We start from the raw sequence: 17,727 nt of genomic DNA, 5'->3' as shown, positions 1-17,727 counted from the left end.
CATTCACCATTAAAGTAACGTAAATGGAGGAGAAGAAAGCGACAGACATTCATTAATTGTGGTGTGGGACTTCATTAGTGCGTCCCAAAAAGAGGCATATGACACAATCTCCCCCTCAACAAGCCATTAATGAACCTGTGTCTACCTGCAATTATATCTATCTATCTATCTATCTATCTATCTATCTATCTATCTATCTATCTATCTATCTATCTACGTTTAAGAATGCATATAGAGAATATAGTGTCGTAATGGAATTTATTTCTGCATTTGTTGTAGGAGATGACAGCCCCAGTCACCGGTGAATTTCACTGTATGTAAAAGAGCAGCCAGGAAATTCTGCTATATTTCTGTTTGTGAATTTTCCTTTCTGGTGACCTATTCCTTTAATAATTTCAAATTGCATGAACACGATCAATAACAAATGAGAATGGTTTTGCATTTTAAAATCCGGAATGATTGTCCTCTGTAAATCAGATACATACATAATAATAATAATAATAATAAATGTATATGTGTTCACTCCACTAGAGAATATTTAAGGCTGCATCCTAATCTAGTATTTATCCCAGTGCCTGAATGGATTTAATTTGTTAACAAGAGCAGATTCGAGAGCAAAACAAGAGCTGATTCATTCAAAGAATTGTAAGACTTGATATTCTAGACAGAACATCTGCATGTAAATAGTCTTGCGTGTTCAAGGTCGCACAGTGGCGCATTTCTGGAGAGAAATGAAATCCCAAATCAATCGGAGAGAAATCCCGTCAGGCAGTGTCAGAGCACGGTCAGAAATGCAGCGATCTAGTCCTTTAATATAGACTGGTTGTTTAGTGTGATTTTTGCACTTCCGACTGAGATGAATGAGGTATGAGGGTTGTTGTGCAGTGATATTGATGATGACTGCATTCTGGATTCTGATTTGATGGTTGGTAGAGAGAGTATAAAGAAGTGGACTTGCAATGAAAGGCAGAAAGGTATTAGTATGCTTGGCTTATTTTTATTCATGACACAATCTGTGACACACACACACTCTCTGCACTCTGCCTCATAAAAATCTCCAGCCTCAGTGTTTCTCCCCGGAGGAAAACACCTCAGGAGATCTGAGTTATGTCTTCTAAGTATTTACTTTATCTCAGATGTTTATCCTTAAATAGACCCAAATGAGAAATTAGGCTTTTAACATAACATATTTCTGATAATTTGGTCTTTCATGTTCTTTTTTTTTTTTTTTTTTTTGAGAATTTTAAAATATTGAACTTCCCTTGTGAAAAATAAGAACATCTAAGTACACTTTAACTCTTTTAAAACCAAATGAAATGACACTTAATGATAAGTGTCTGATGATAATAATAATTGACATTAAATGAAAATATGTTACAGTTCATAATTTGTTTTTAAATTAGTTAAGGTGCACTGCCGAATGTACTGACAAGCATTTATGATAAACTAAAATATACTTTGTAATTTCTACTGAAACTTATATATATATATACAGTGCCCTCGACAATTAATGGCACCCCTGGTAAATATGATCAAAACTGGCTGTAAAAAATAAATCTGCATTTTTTTCCTTTTGATCTTTCATTCAAAAAATTTGCAAAATTCTAACCTTTCATTGAAGTAAAAGAATTGAATGTGGGGGGGAAATCACATTATGAAATAAATGTTTTTCTCCAAAACACGTTGGCCACAATTATTGGCACCCTTTTATTAAATACTTTTTGCAATCTCCTTTTGACAAGATACCAGCTCTGAGTTTTCTCCTATAATGCCTGATGAGTTTGGAGAACACCTGACAAGAGATCAGAGACCATTCCTCCATACAGAATCTCTCCAGATCCTTCAGATTCCCAGATCCATGTTTGTGCTTCTTCTCTTCAGTTCACTCCACTCATCAGGTCAGGGGACTGGGACGGGCATGACAGAAGCTTCATTTTGTGCTCAAATTGTGCAACAAATTTTTGTGTTGATTTTGATGTTTGTTTTGGATCGTTGTCCTGATGGAAGATCCAACCACGGCCCATTATAAGATTTCTAGCAGAAGGCATCAGGTTTTGATTTTTTATCTGTTGATATTTGATAGAATCCACGATGCCATGTATCTGAACAAGAAGTCCAGGACCTCCAGCAGAAAAATTTGCCCACAACATTAAAGATCCAACGGTATATTAAATTGTACACATGGGGTACTTTTTATCCTTGTGTTCACCAAACCCATCTAGTGTGTTTGCTGCCAAAAAGCCCTGTTTTAGTCTCATCTGACCACAAAACCCTGTGTTGTTTGAAGTTCCAGTCGTGTTTGACAATTAAATATGCTGGAGTTTATTTTTGGATGATCGAGGAGGATTTTTCTTGAAACCCTCCCAAACAACATGTGGGGATGTAGGGGCTGTTTGATCATTTTTTTTTTAGGCTTTCTGACCCCCAAGACTCAAGTAATCTCTGCAATTCTCCATCTATGATCCTTGAAGAGTCTTTGGCCACTCAAACTTTCCTCCTCACCGTGCATTAAGACAATATAGACACACGTCCTTATCCTGGCAGATTCGTAACATCTTTAGTTGATTATAACTTCTTAATTATTGCCCTGATGGTCAAAATGGGGATTTTCAATTCTTTAGCTATTGTCTTACAGCCACTCTCTATTTTGTGAAGCTCAACAATCTTTTGCTGCACATCAGAACTATATTCTTTGGTTTTACTCATTGTGATGGATGATTAAGGGGATTTGGCCTTTGTGTTTCCTCATATTTAAACTCCTGTGAAACACGAAGTCATAGCTGGACAGTTTCATGTTCCTAGTCACCCTGGTGTGCTAAAAAAGGTAAATATTAATGGGAATATACTTCAGAGATATTTTACTCGTAAAAAATTCTAGGGGTGCCAATAATTGTGGCCAACGTGTTTTGGAGAAAAACATTTATTTCATAATGTGATTTTCCCCCCACTTTCAATTCTTTTACTTCAATGAAAGGTTAGAATTTTGCACATTTTTTGAATGAAAGATCAAAAGGATAAACTATGCAGATTTATTTTTTACAGCCAGTTTTGATCATATTTACCAGGGGTGCCATTAATTGTGGAGGGTACTGTATATATATATATATATATATATACACACACACACACACACACACACACACACACACACACACACACACACACATATACATATGTACATATACATATATATATATGAAGAGTTCAGATGCAAAAGCCTCTAAGTGCCATCTGAAATTTTCTTCTAGAATGATCATTTTTATAAAGCTCATATACTTTAAGTTCAATAATGTCACTTAAATGGCAATGCAAATGACCTATTAATTGTTATTTTCAGTGAAATTACTTAACTTAAATATACAAGCTTTATAAAAATGATCATTCTAGAAGAAAATTTCAGATGGCACTTAGAGGCTTTTGCATCTGAACTCTTCATATATATATATAGTATTTGTAAATGCACATTAATGTGAAGCTACAATTCAGCACATTTAAATATATTAACTTTAAATATAATATCTAATAACACATTACAGTTAAAATGATAATCAAGTACTTTACATGCTTTAGTATGTTGGTCAATGCATCAAAATAAGTGCACTTCTTTAGCACATGACAAAAGATTAGTAAAACAATGATTTAAAATGTACTTGAAAGTAACATTTTGGCATTATTACAAAGTACAATATTAAAAGACTGTCAAGAAAGTTTTATTTAATTAAGGTGTGAAGTATACACTACAAGTTCACATTCAATACAACTGAATGTTCACAAGTGATGGAAAATCTGAGTACAGTTTGAGAGTTTTATTAAACTCTATCTTGAAACTTCACACATGTGAGAGATTAAAGATAACATGAAATGTCTTGAAAGGGGCTGCTTTCTTACTTGTGTTGATATATTTTCTTTTTTGAAACAGGAAGTTTATCAAGGGGTCATCCTTTTTTTTTTTAAAAAACATTACATTAAAAGATTTTTGTTCACATTCCAGCCTTGAAACAAGTTTTGCTACTCGCTTTTGCTAATCATTTGCAGTGACAAAGGGGGACGTGCATTCTCCCTCTAGAGATCACCTGATTGGGCAAACATTTGCATACGCCTGTGAGTGCAGTATGAGTCATCGGCCGAGTACGCTAGCATAAATGACCTCAAAACGCCCATTTAGATTTTACAGGGTCTCCATTTGTCCTCTGTTCAATTCTCAGTGCTGTCAGGGAAGAAATAATTGAAATATTCAAGAGATCTCGTTTGTGATTTTCTCATCTACGGCTCTCTCTCCTCATCTAAGTGAACTCTTTCAACTCCCGACTCATCCACACCACACTCTCTTTCTCTTTACGCGCACACACACGCGCACGGTGCATTTCGCCGCTCCGATGAGAGATCGCCAACCTGTGAGACAGCCTTTGAAGCTGACATCTTTCCCCTCCATATCTGTCCTCTCTTTCCCAGCTAGAGCAGGTGGTCTCCCCCCTTCACAAATCAGCATTCACACACACATTCGCTGGCTTGCGAGCCCCCCTGAGCTAATTCCATTATACATTCCGTCTGGAAGTAAGAGAGGACTGCCCTCTAATTGCTTTCTTATCCCCCTGAGCCCGCTTTCTCTCCTTTACGCTCGTCTCTTCTCCTCCAAACAGCACCCCCAACCCCGTTCGGTCCACCCCCCAGCCCCCGCCCCGCTCCGCTCCGCTCCGAACATGGCAGCAAAGGGAAGGAGGAAAGTGAAATAGAGCGAGAGAGACTAGGAGAGAGAGAGAGAGAGACAGGGAGAGAGACGAATCTGCCACTGACAGGGAATATCTGCCATTTTCCGCGTTGCAGGAGGACCTGATCCAGAGGACCGGGATCCAGGCACAGGCACCACCGCAGGTAGAGACGCATGTTTCTCCACATTTAAGGCGCTTAATGTCACTGCGAGCGGATGGGTGGATGGATGAGTGGCTGAGACTGAGCGCTGCTGTGCGTCTCCAGAGCCGCATGCATGGGGACAGGGGGGCGTGTTGGATAACAGGCTGCACATGTGTTTGCCGTTGCGCTCAGAGTCTGATCTGAGTTCAGTTTAGTCCTGCACTAATCGCGTTCCGAATTATTGCAAGGTAAACTACGGCACTGATCTCAAATCAGGCAACTCTTACTATAGCAACAGATGCTGTACGAGAGGGATAGTAGCTATGTTTGTATGTTGTGTTGGCGTCAAAACTGTATTTGGTATGTGGTACAAGCTCATACACTCTTAAAAATCTTCTCTTCCAAAAGAAACGTTCAGTGAATATTCATAAAGAACCTTTTTACACTATAAAGTGCAATGGAATGATTCCATTAAAGGTTCTTCATGGAACCGTCGATGCCAATAAGAAACCTTTATTTTCAAGAGTGTAGCTATGTGAGTATTTAAATATTAAAACGCGATTTTTTAATATTCTATCTAAACGTGAAACACGTGCAATTTGTCCATGGATCCGCTGAAATGTGAGCTATATTTGGAGGCGAAATCAAAAGCAACTCAAGACTATGACGTGCTCCTGTGTTTATATCGAAGACGCATTATGCAAATGAAGAGTGTGTTGCGCTTTATATGGAAATGTGTTTGTGTGATTCCGTGAGAAAGATTTAGTGATGAAAGCATCGTATCACTCGTATGCATGGATCCGCAGACGAAATGTGTGAGGCAAAAATCAAAAACAACACAAAACTTCATCGTTTATTTCAGACTGCAGTTTAGACTGCAGTGTCACAGCTGACTGATATTGATGCTCTGGACGGCCCCTCTCCGCAAGAATCCATTTAGAGACGTGTGTGTGTGTGCGTGCGCGCGCGCGCGCGTGTGACTGACAGGCGGACAGCGCTGTGTGTGTGTGTGTTGGTATGTGTGAGATGGACAGATACGGAGTGGAGAGAGGTGAGATGAATATGAAGGCGGGGAGAAAAATGGAGGGATAGCATGAATATGTGAGTGAATTACAAAAGAGAAAAAACTGATACCAACATCTGCAATAACATACTAGACGCATCTACTGGAGAGAAAGAAAAAAAAAGGTCGCAACTGTATTCCCAAGGTTAAGAGCGTCACTCTGCATGTAAAATAACCCAAGACATCAGCAGACTAGATCATGTGCCAAACGCTTGCTGGGGGAGGCGGTATAATCACAATCTCCTATCACAGGATGAGTCATATTATATTATAAATAAATTCCAGTAAAAATATGAGATAGAATACCATATAAATGATGTAACATTTAATATTATTATTTAATGTTATATTAATATTTAACATTATTACATACCACCATATCATATTATATCACTGACTTTGTTTGTTTTTGATGATCCAGTAAATTAAATATTTCACATTTCACAAAATATTACTGTAAGCTGCCAGTAAAAAAGCATATTTTGATCTATACTTATATTTAACTTAATCTATTTTTATTTTCCAGTAAAATATTTAAACATCATACTTATACATTTGATATCTAAACAAGAAGCAAAATATTCTGACATTTCAGAGATTAAAGTATACCTTTCCTACTCCACTGACATAAATGTTCTTATTTTAAACACAAACCTTACTATTTTTGTTAGACGTGTGCTTAAAATGAAATTAAATATAGTTGAAATAATAATAATAAAATGTTTTCTTACTCCAATGACATTCTTATTTTAAACACAAACCTTACTCTATTTTTACTTTATGATATATGCTTTAAAAATAAATGAAAAAATACTGGAAAACAAGGAAAAAATAACGATTAAGAAATTGATTTTGCACTGCAATGCCTATTTTTTTTTTTAAATCAAATGAAAAATATCAAGCAAATTAAAACTTGATGATGCAAATCAAAAGATCAGATTATCATAAATGAATAATACTTGTGGCTTCAGAGCAAACCCAGCTTCACAAATAAACACGACACTATAATGACTCTGAATTCTGATTGGATGAGCCACATCAAAGCAGTTCCAAAATAGCTGATATAAACACTTCCAGTGAATTCTATATTAATGCGGCAAGTTGTGACGTTGCCCTGCAACCATAAACCGCTAAACCCTCCTTCACTTTTCTGCCCTCAAAAACAAGTTCTTGGCCATCTTGACTGACTCTGTACTTGTGCAGTTTTCCATATTTTCTCATTGCTCTCATGTGTAAACAACATAACGCAGTCCTGCCTGTGTAAATACAGCTATACCGCGCATATATCATGCAAAATCTGTAAAAGCTGATAAATTTCTACCGCCGCACAGTCTATACCATCACATCGCCCAGCCCTACATGGTGCTATATCGTATTTTGTCAGTGACTATAGCGTGGAGGCTGATGCAATCCACTGAAACTGTCACACACCTGAGGGTCAGTCAGAGAACAACCATGAAAAACAGAGCGAGAGAGAGAGGGGGGTATCGGAAACCGTCGGCTCTTTCAAGAATAGAAGGTGATGGGAAAGAAATTAGATAGAGGCGGTGGGAAAGAGTAGACAGAGAGAGAGAGAGACAGACGGATATGAGGTGAAGAGAGGAAAGACAGCACCCCTCCCCCCTCCGCTGTTTTCTAGGTGCGAGAGTCCTGAGCAACAATCTGGCACGGCTCAAAACAGATCCATAAGGTCAGGACGGGGCAGAGCGAGCGAGGGAGGAAGAGAGGAGAGGAGCGATGGAGGAATTATTTATCTCCAGATGCCGCTGTCTATGCAGCACTGGGCTCAGCAGTCTTTTTACAGGAAATGAATGGATGAAGAGAAGAAATAAACAACAAACTCGACGGTCAGGGGGTCAGATGTGTGACACCGTAATGAATCGACGCCACGGGAACGTTTCACGAATGAGTGATCTGTTTGAAGTTGAAGTGTGTGATTTCTGCTCTAGTAGTGGCAGTGTAAAAAATAAGAATTGTTTCCTAACACGTTTCCTGGACACTCCCCGCCATCTGCCATTGGCCAATCAAACAGACAGTCCCGCCCCTAAACTCAAAGCATTGGTTGGGTCAATGTGCACCACTTACATGATTTTATGTAATATAATGTTATAATATACATTTTTCAATTGTGGTCTTTTAAAAAGTCATCTGAAATAATAAACTATGTTGTCAGAAATATAGGTTTTTCGATACATGTGTTCGATGCATCGATACTGAAATATCTGAAATGTGAAATCCGCAGAATAGATACACGATACCAGCTGCGCTTTCTCTATCTCTCATCTCTCCGACTCACAAACCCATCTCTCCTCACTCACTCACTCCATTTGCTCCGGATGAATATTGTTGCTGTTAAAGGGCTTGAATTTCGGCATGAGATTGCGTGTATTGTCCATAATCTTACTCGTTCCCATAGATCTTGTGCTCACACCCAAAGTGCGCTCACATAAAGCCGCCTCTCAGGACTAAAATGAGTTCTTTTATTGCGCTTAAACAGTCAAAAACACACAAAATAATGTCAAAATGCCGGTCTTGGCGAGCATTCATGTAAACACAGTCAGTTATGTTTTAAGTGAACGTAAACAGTTGAGAAAGAAAACGCATGTGTAACAGTATAATGGATCTGTGCATCGGCTCTTAAAGTGACAGCAGCCTAATATACCTGCTGCCAAATTATGAGATAATATTAAAAATATCTATATGGCAGCTTTTCCCCGTGGTATCAATGTCAAACTGGCCAGTGAAAATGCTGAGTGGCTTGTAACTTTGGAAAACCATTAACGACAGTGGTGACCAATAAAGTTAGTCGAGCCCTGTTTTGTACGGTTAATTAAGTAAAAATGATTCTTTCTCTGCACATATTGTTGGATAAAACCCGTTCACACCAAGGACGATAACTATGATGATGATAAAGATATAGTTCTAAAAAATCATTCTCAATATTAAAGAACAGCAGAGTTCATGCCACAACTGTAACAATAACGGCACAGAGAAACAATGTTGGTGGTCTCACTTTCAGAAGAACGCTTTTTTCCAGTGGATTAACGATAAAAATATTGACAGCCAATCAGAATCCATGCTGCTTCAAAGACCTCAAGCATTTAATGCGACAGACGATAAAACTGCAGCACGAGCTTATGATAAACAGAACGATGCTGTTGACGCTAATATAGTTATCTTTATAGTTATCGTCCTGAGTGTGAACGGGCCTTAATGTGTGATCTGGCTTGATCTCTCGTTTTCTGGGCCATTAACTGTGGATGTGCATGTTTGTGTAACTGTCTGTGTGTGGCTGCGCGTTATGGACTCATGCCCTGTTGTTTCTGATTGTGTGCGTGTTTACGCCCCTCATTTCCACGTGTGTCTGATCATACACATCTGTGTGCGATTGGGAGCGTGTGACGCATGGCGTTGGTGGTGGGCCTATGCTGCACGGTGAAATCGCTTGGATGTCATCCAGCTCAGTGGAAGGTCATCTAGCGTTTCTCCAAATAGATCCAGCCTTCATTTCCACTCCACAGCCGCTGTATTTACCAGTCCACTGGCCCAGAACTCTAGTGCACACACACACATGCGCACACAAACACTCCTGTTTCCTGCCACGCCTCACTACTGACAAACTGAATGCTGAGAAACGAGTACTTAATAAAAAAAAAAACGAGGCATTTATTTTGAGCTTCGCTTAATTTGTTATGAAGGAAGTAACGTTTCCAGTGCTTTCCATGGCTTAGTGTTTAGCACAATTGTGCTGAAACTGCATCACTCACGTGGCAATACGTGTTTGAGTCCAGTGGTTTCTAGGGTGTTCTAGGAAGTGTTATTATCACTGATGAATTGAAAATATTTAATAATTTTTGCTTGTATAACAATAATAATAAAAAAAAATATTACTTTGAAAATTGAAACAGACAAAAATAAATTATGACTTCAGAGCTAAGTAAAATAATTTTTTAAAAGTTTATAGTTTCATTTTTAGAAAATATTAATGTATATTGTAAAACTTTCCATTAAACATGATAATGCCACTATATAGCAATAACAAAAGACTTTGACAATCAACTTAATGCAGTTAAACATTTTTAAATGATAACAGTTAACTTTGGCAGCCCTAAATTAATAAAACAATAGTCAAATAATATCAACAAATAAACATGACTAAACAAACATTAAATGATCATTTGTTTTTTAAATTAAAAAAAAAAACTGGGGGGAAAACTGAAAAAAAAAAACATCTTAAAACGAAAACTAAACAAAACTGAAAATTAAACAAAATCAAGCATAGTATTAGTTGTGGCAGCTCACATCAGCTGACTCTCAGCTATTGCATATCACTGTCTCCATATATAAGATATTATATTATAATTATATTATAATCAGTATTATCAGCAGCTATCGCGTTTCTCAGGAGCGAATTACCCTCCTCCATTCCCAGCTCCTCCTCTCATCCAGTCAGGATTGGCATTCTGATTCCCCTTTGAATCAGACTAAATTCTCGAATTATGTTGTACATTAAAATATTGAATTAATGATATCTGCAATACATTCATGTTGGTTCTGTTCTGTTTACCCCAAGGGGGGTTATTGCTGCTCTTATCCATCATGCTAGGCTGCATGGATGCATGGAGTTCTTGCCCAGAACAGAACCATACCGCCAAAACCAACTATGCTAATTGTCAATCGTATTTGACGATAGTGGTCCTGACAGGACTTGCTGGTTCAATCTGGTTAGGTGTTCTGGGTGGTAGCTACCCAGCAAGCAATAGCTGTCATTTCACTGTCTAGGCTAACTATAGGCTCGATATAGTTCAGCTATGAGTAACCCACTTTTAGCCAAAATAACCTTGAATTTGGTTACATGTCATTTTTTTGCCAAAATAACTTGCGAGATGCATGATATTCCATCATGTAAGCAAAGTAAACAGTGATTACAAGGTGTTTGGTTTCATTTCTTCACTCAATAATTGATGACTAGTCTATTCTTGGGCTATGGTTTAGACGTCTATTAAATTTTCACTTACAGCCCAAATTTGGCCTTGTTTTAGCCTAGACGCCAGGGCTGTGTTTGGACGGCTATTAGAATTGCTTGCTGGGTGTAACCCCTCCACCCCTCCGGTTCTACTCGCACCGCTCCGAGCGGGATTCGAACCGCCTAACAAGGACGCTAATGACCGCAGCCTCCTGAGGCCAGGAGAGTGAGGTTTACACACACAGTCTGAGTTACACTAGGGTTACTCAAACATCTCTCTGATATATTCCAACACATGATTAAAGTCCTTCCTTCAATGCAAGTCTTAGAGTGTTCAAATAACAGCGCAACTTCCTCAACAAGCCACACGATGTGAGGTTCATTCATGTCCATGGCACAAACAAAAAGCCGCTAGGGTTTAATATTTAGGGTTAATGGTTTAGAACAAACCCCTAACCCTGAGTATGAGCAACAATTATAGCCATGCATTACCAAGGACAGTAAGAAGTGGAAAAGGGCGTAGAAATCTTTGGCAAATATATGGCAAAGCTCAAATATACTGGTTCAGGTGGAACGCACAGGTTCAAGTCTCCGCAGAGACCGAGTGAAAGCATTTGCATGTGATTTATTTGTGTCCCAATTCTGACTGTATGTGATCCATACCACATCCCCTCGGGAGAGACCAGCTGCACAGACCAATTTACCACCTAGCATCAGCACATCCCGGGCCACGAGTGTGCGACACTATCAAGGGCACCCACAGGTGGTGTGAGATCTCCAGTGGCGTTGTTCGATCTCTTCCGGAGTCCGCAGAGCAACGAGGGGGATTTGCGTGGGATTTTTTAACGACTCTCAGGGGCCGGTGGGAACAGATGAAAGGGGGAGGGGGGATTTTAAACCGTACTGTTGCAGATGATTTTTTTTCTCCGTGATCACAGCAGCACAGGAGCATTTGAAAAGTTCTGCGGCCTCAAACAGTCGTTTGAATTATATAACCGTTAGAAGGAGGGCGACGGCGCATAGTCTAACGTTAGCGTCAACAAGGACCGCACAACAAGGTAGCCTACTATAGTCAAAAAGGGGTTTGCTTTTGAAAAGGAACCAAAAACTAATCCTTTCATAGCACTACAAAAGCTGACAACTGCGTTGGTTTGATTTGAGAAGATCTCATGGCTTGTCTTCACTGGCAGACACGATTAGTTCACTGTCTATGAGGATTGCTGCGTCAAACAATATGTGTGTGTTGAGTTGCATGCGTCTTTGTGTGTTTGAGTGTGTGTGTGTGTCGGGGTTGGGGAAGGAAAGAGACGATCTCTTGGGGGAAGACGTGTATCGGAACAGTAAAGTGGGCCATGAATTCACATCTCTGTCTTAGATTTGGAAAATGCTGTTAAGCCTCTTTAATAGCACAAAATATATACAGTAATTTCTCTGTCCTCTCCTCATTGTACATGGCAATAATCCTTTTCTAAATTTAATTTGAAAAAATCACAACATTACATTTACTTGAGAAGCAAAATTGTACAATATATTAAGACCTGTTTTCTAAAATATAGCTTGAATTAAGAATACATCTAACACAGTGAGGTTTGTGCTTAAAACACACAAAAAACAAAACGACGCCGGCGCCGACAGGTTACTTTTGATATGAAACAAAGTCTCGGCTTTCAAATTCTTTCAATTTTATTACAAAAGTCCGTTTTGATGCTCTTAAATGTGGCGTGACAGATCGCTGTAGCGATCAGAAGGTATGTTGAAAGATACAGTACAGCTTACTGTATTGTGTCTCGTTCGATGATTGTTTCAAACGTGGAACAATATGTCACGTAAAGCCATTCAATGAATAGCTAGAATAACTTTGTGGAGCATTTTGCGAAATAAATGCCATTATTACATATTTATTATATTTGTTACTCTTGTATCATTAAAAATGAATTGTTAATTATAACCTTTAATAATAATACCAGCAACTTAGGGTACATTTACACGACAACGATATGCTTAAAACTGAGAAGTTTTTCCTTTGAGTTTTCCACGTACAGACGACACCATTGTCAAAATCTCTTTTCAAACGGATCTGCGCAAGCATCTAAAAACCCTGTATTCTGCTGCCGGGCCATTAGATGGCGATGAAACACGTAATACGCATGTGCATGACGTCATCGTTTTCAGAGATTCGCGTTTTTGTTGTTTACACGGAGGCAGCTTTCAAAAACTTGCACTTTGAAACCCGTTTTCAAAACTTTGCGTTTTCAGGCACCCAAAACGCCTTTGTCGTGTAAACGGGCGGCCAAAAGCATAAAAAGTTTTACGTTTTTAGTTTTAAAAAACGGTGTCGCGTAAACAGCCCCTCAGTTGAGAGAGATTTGTTTCCCAGACAGCAACATAGTTTCGGCCCAGATCCGGTACGCATTGAATCCACACGCAATAATTTTCAGCCCAGGTATTTGGCTTTCAAAATCCACTTGGCTAAAAAAAAATCTGAGAGAGCACGTCTGAACTGTTCGTGGATACAGACCACCACCAGCAGCGGAAAACAATGCCCTCGGCACTTCACCGTCGGCAAAGACAATGGGTGCCCTGCGCCGCCGGCGCTGATAATGGTGCAGGCACGCTGCTGGCACACACACGCCACGTCAAAACAGAGTGAAAGAGAGAGCGAATGGGAGAACACTGCAGATGAAGGGACGCAGACAGCAGAGATGCCCAACCCACTGCCTGTCTGTCTGATGTGTGCGTTTGCGGCCGTGTGTGTAATCATGAGTGCGTGTGTAGGCTGTAGTGCTTCCATCGCCTGGGAGGGCCCGTCAAAGAGGACACCACGAAAGCTGGGGTGACAGAAACACACCCCTCCTCCACAAAAACACACGCATGCACAGGCACGCTAGCCGGCCAGAGAGACCGCAGACTGCTCTCGGCCGTGTGACGCTAACTAGCCGCACTTCCATTATTAATGTCAGTCATACTCCGGACACACTCGCGGTGCAGTTAGCCTGTCTGTACTCATCCACGCACACACAAGGACGTGCAGACATTCTCCTCTGCGTCTCGGCTCGCCTCTAGACTGCTAACACCCGCGTCCTGCTACAGGCGATCAGGGTGTAGAGCGCTGCACACTGCTGTCTGTCTCTGGGCTTTTGTGCGGAGAAGTAGGCTATGCTCCAAAATAGCATCTTACCATACTACTCATACTATTTGCAGCATTACAGAGCTTGGGATTTGGAATACCTAAATAACCTACTACATTTGCCAAAATGTGCAGTACTATATAATAGTAGGGTACAACGGGGCTAAAGGCACACCGGGGTAAAAGGCTCCTTTGATTTTGTTTTCCTCTAAATCAGTAGATGGCACAAAAACTTGCTTTTTTAAGGTGCACGTGGAAATTTGTCTGATCCTTGACGTGATCGCGGGCAGCAGCAAGTTGATTCTGTGCTAATTTGATCTTATATTTTATGTTTTTAAAATGTTGTAGATTTAAGTAGCAAACGAGAGTCGCTTGTTAATGATTGCTTGTTGAATCTTGTTGATGATTTTCAGTTTTGCTCAAGGTAATTAAAGCAGAAGAATAACGGAAGAATATGTAAAAGTATGGTATTTGGAGTAAAAAGCGCCCCTGCTTTTTGGGCGAAAGGCACAATTATAAACATTATATTAATCTGGCTAACTTTTCCATTTGTTGACATGATATTGTTAGATTCAGATGGTAAATATCATATTTTAAGTTGGGTGTCCACCTTAGATATAATACCCATATTTATAATGACACCATCATATTTAAAAATATGATATTAACCATGTCATATAATAAACTATGATTTAATGTTACTACTGTAAATCTATATTAAATTATTATAGGATCTCATTCAATGCTTTCAGAATCTTTACTTTTTAAAATAATTATTTTTAAAATATATTTTTTAAAATATATTTTAAAATATATTTTAAAATATATATATTGGACAACATTTAAATATTTTATTTATCAAAATAAACAGAAAATAGAGCACACTTTGCTAAAGTGGTTGTTTTGAACATTATTAAAAATATATTATTTTAGCTAAAGTATTTGTATAAATACAATGTGCCCACCTCGCCACCTCATACATTTATACGATTTTTAAACAAAATAAACCACTTTCTTTTTTTTTCTGCAGTCATACACTTTGGGAGTGAAAAGCACGTTTCACTTAAGGTGTGCCTTTAGCCCCGTTGTACCCTATAGTGTATAATATACAACAAAGCACATTGTACATTTGTTCATAATTTCATACTAACATACTACTTTATTATTTTTGTAGTATGTATATTGTGCATGAAGGGAGCTTGTATACATGGAATACCAAATAACCTTCAACATTTGCCAAAATGTGCAGTATACCGGTTATTTTAAAAGCACCATACTAACATACTACTCACACTATTTCTGCAGTATGCAGTATGTACTGTATATTGCGCACTAAGAGAGTTTGTATGCATGGAATATCACAATGACCTATTTGCCAAGTATTTGTAGAGCCCTAATATACAACAAAGCACACTGTAAATATGTTTGGAATTGCATACTAATATACTACTCTTATTATTTTTGCAGTATGTAGCATGTATGTTGTGCACGAAGGGTGGTTGAATGCATGGATTACCAAATAACCTACTACATTCGCCAGAATGTGTAAAATATAGGGGAGCACAGCTATGGTTAGAATTGCATACAATTCTATATGGTTAGAATTGCATAGAATTGCATACTAACATATACTCCTCATGCTTCTGCAGTATGTATATTGAGAACAATTTTCTTTATGCAAGAAGTTTCTAGATGACCTGGCTGCTACATTTGCCATATGCAGCGACTATGTTTAAAATAGCATACTGTACTACACACTACTCACATGCATGTGCATGAAGGGAGTACCAGTTTGTATGCATGGAATACCAGGATGACCTACTGCATGCACTAAAATGTGTAGTATACAGCAGAGCACATTGAGGCCGTGTTTGGTATTGCATACTTACATTTACTATTTTTTTCTGCAGTATGCAAAGACTCATTTATTTCCAAGATGCGACACCTTTCATTAAATTAAGCATGCAACATGTGAAAGCATACTGCTGTTTGAACTCTTTAGTTTATTGATGCATAATGCATACTAGTGTTCTGTTGAAAACAGCCATAGACAAGCAGGAGCAGCAGCAGACATGTATGTTGTAGGTAGTGAGTGTGATTAATCTCACAGCGTCTCTCGCTCTCTCTCTCTCTCTCTCTCACACACACACACACCTACCTTTGTAAAGGACCGATGAGAATATGCTATAGTGCGTGTATTTTCATATACCTATTTTCATATGGCAATTTGTACACATGCACAGACACACACTTGGAATGACTGTATACTGTATATCATGCACACACACACACACATAAATGCATCTTCAGAGTTAAAACGCATGCTGCCATGCACACGCATACACACACAGAGCAATTTAAAAAGACACGCATTCATATTCAAACACAGACACACACACACTCACACTAATCATTTAGACCCCCCATCTGTCTGCCTCCCTCTCCAATAGATATCTACACACACACACACACACACACACACACACTTCATTTAGCCCGACTCACCTCTCTCCCATTACACCTCTCCAACAGACACACACACACACACACGCGCACACACAAACATAGGGGGATCTATCAACAGAGCACATCCTCTTCGCATAATCACACACAGACACACACTCATCCATTTGTCCGCTTTCTCTACCTCCCCCGCCCATACAGCTGTCTGTAGTGCTGGTGTGTGTGTGTGTGTGTGTGTGTGTGTGTGTGTGTGTGTGTGTGTGTGTGTGTGTGTGTGTGTGTGTTTGTGTGTGGAGAGAGGCAGACACAGCATTACCATGGCTGCTGTGAGTCACACTGAAGCCACACAAATCAATACTATAATAATCAACACAAACATCATATTCTTCACACTCATGTGCGCCCACATAAACACACTCCGTTAAAATAAAGGTTCTTAGGTTCCACAAAGAACTTCAGTGCTTCAGATCAGTGTATTCGTTTGTAAGTTCTTTAAAACACTTGAGAATAAAAAGCTCTTTTTAATATTCTTTTTAGTTCTAAGAGGACCCATAAAGCATATACATACTAACAACCACACGCAACCACCTAATACAACTGCATAGCGCTTACTTATGTAATATACCGGTATCACTTTACAATTAGGTATCATTTGTAAACATTAGTTAATATATTGACTAACATGAACTAACAATGAGCAATAATTTGTTACAGCATTTATTAATCTTTGTTAACATTAGTCAATAAACATACAGCTGTGCATTGTTTGTTCATGTTTGTGGTCAAAGGTTTACATACCCCTTGCAGAATCTGCAAAATGTTAATTATTTTCACAAAATAAGAGGGATCATACAAACTGTGTGTTATTTTTTAGTACTGTCCTGAATAAGATATTTTACATAAAAGATTTTTACATATAGTCAACAAGACAAAATAAAAGGAAACACGATGCATTAAGAGCCACGGGGGTGAAAACTTTTGAACAGGATGAAGATGTGTACATTTTTCATGTTTTTTTTTTTGTTTTGTTTTTATTTAGAACTGCTAAAGAAGATACAATTAATAATAAGTACAATTTACCTCTCAGACAGCAACAGTGCCGTCCACATGGCCCCTTGATCTTCAAATTCAAAAAGTTTTCATTGAAAGCATCAGTGAATGTTTGAACCTTTTTTAATAGTTGTGTTTGAGTCCCAACGTGTGAAAAGATGGATCTCAAAATCATACAGTCACTGCTGGAAAGGGTTCAAATATGAA

At 38.7% G+C, this 17,727-nt stretch overlaps 1 protein-coding gene across 1 annotated transcript in view; it reads left to right on the top strand.

The window, feature by feature from the left end:
- Positions 1-4,730: 4,730 nt before the first annotated feature.
- rai1 (retinoic acid induced 1) overlaps positions 4,731-17,727 on the top strand; it is a 58,800-nt gene continuing 45,803 nt past the window's right edge. Inside the window, exon 1 of the mRNA XM_079869493.1 lies at positions 4,731-4,872. The gene's annotated coding sequence lies outside the window, so the exon portion shown is untranslated. The remainder of the gene's footprint in view (positions 4,873-17,727) is intronic.

Source organism: Squalius cephalus, assembly GCF_949319135.1.
Source record: "Squalius cephalus genome assembly, chromosome: 1".
NCBI lineage: Eukaryota > Metazoa > Chordata > Actinopteri > Cypriniformes > Leuciscidae > Squalius > Squalius cephalus.
This window is presented reverse-complemented; position numbering and strand designations above follow the sequence as displayed.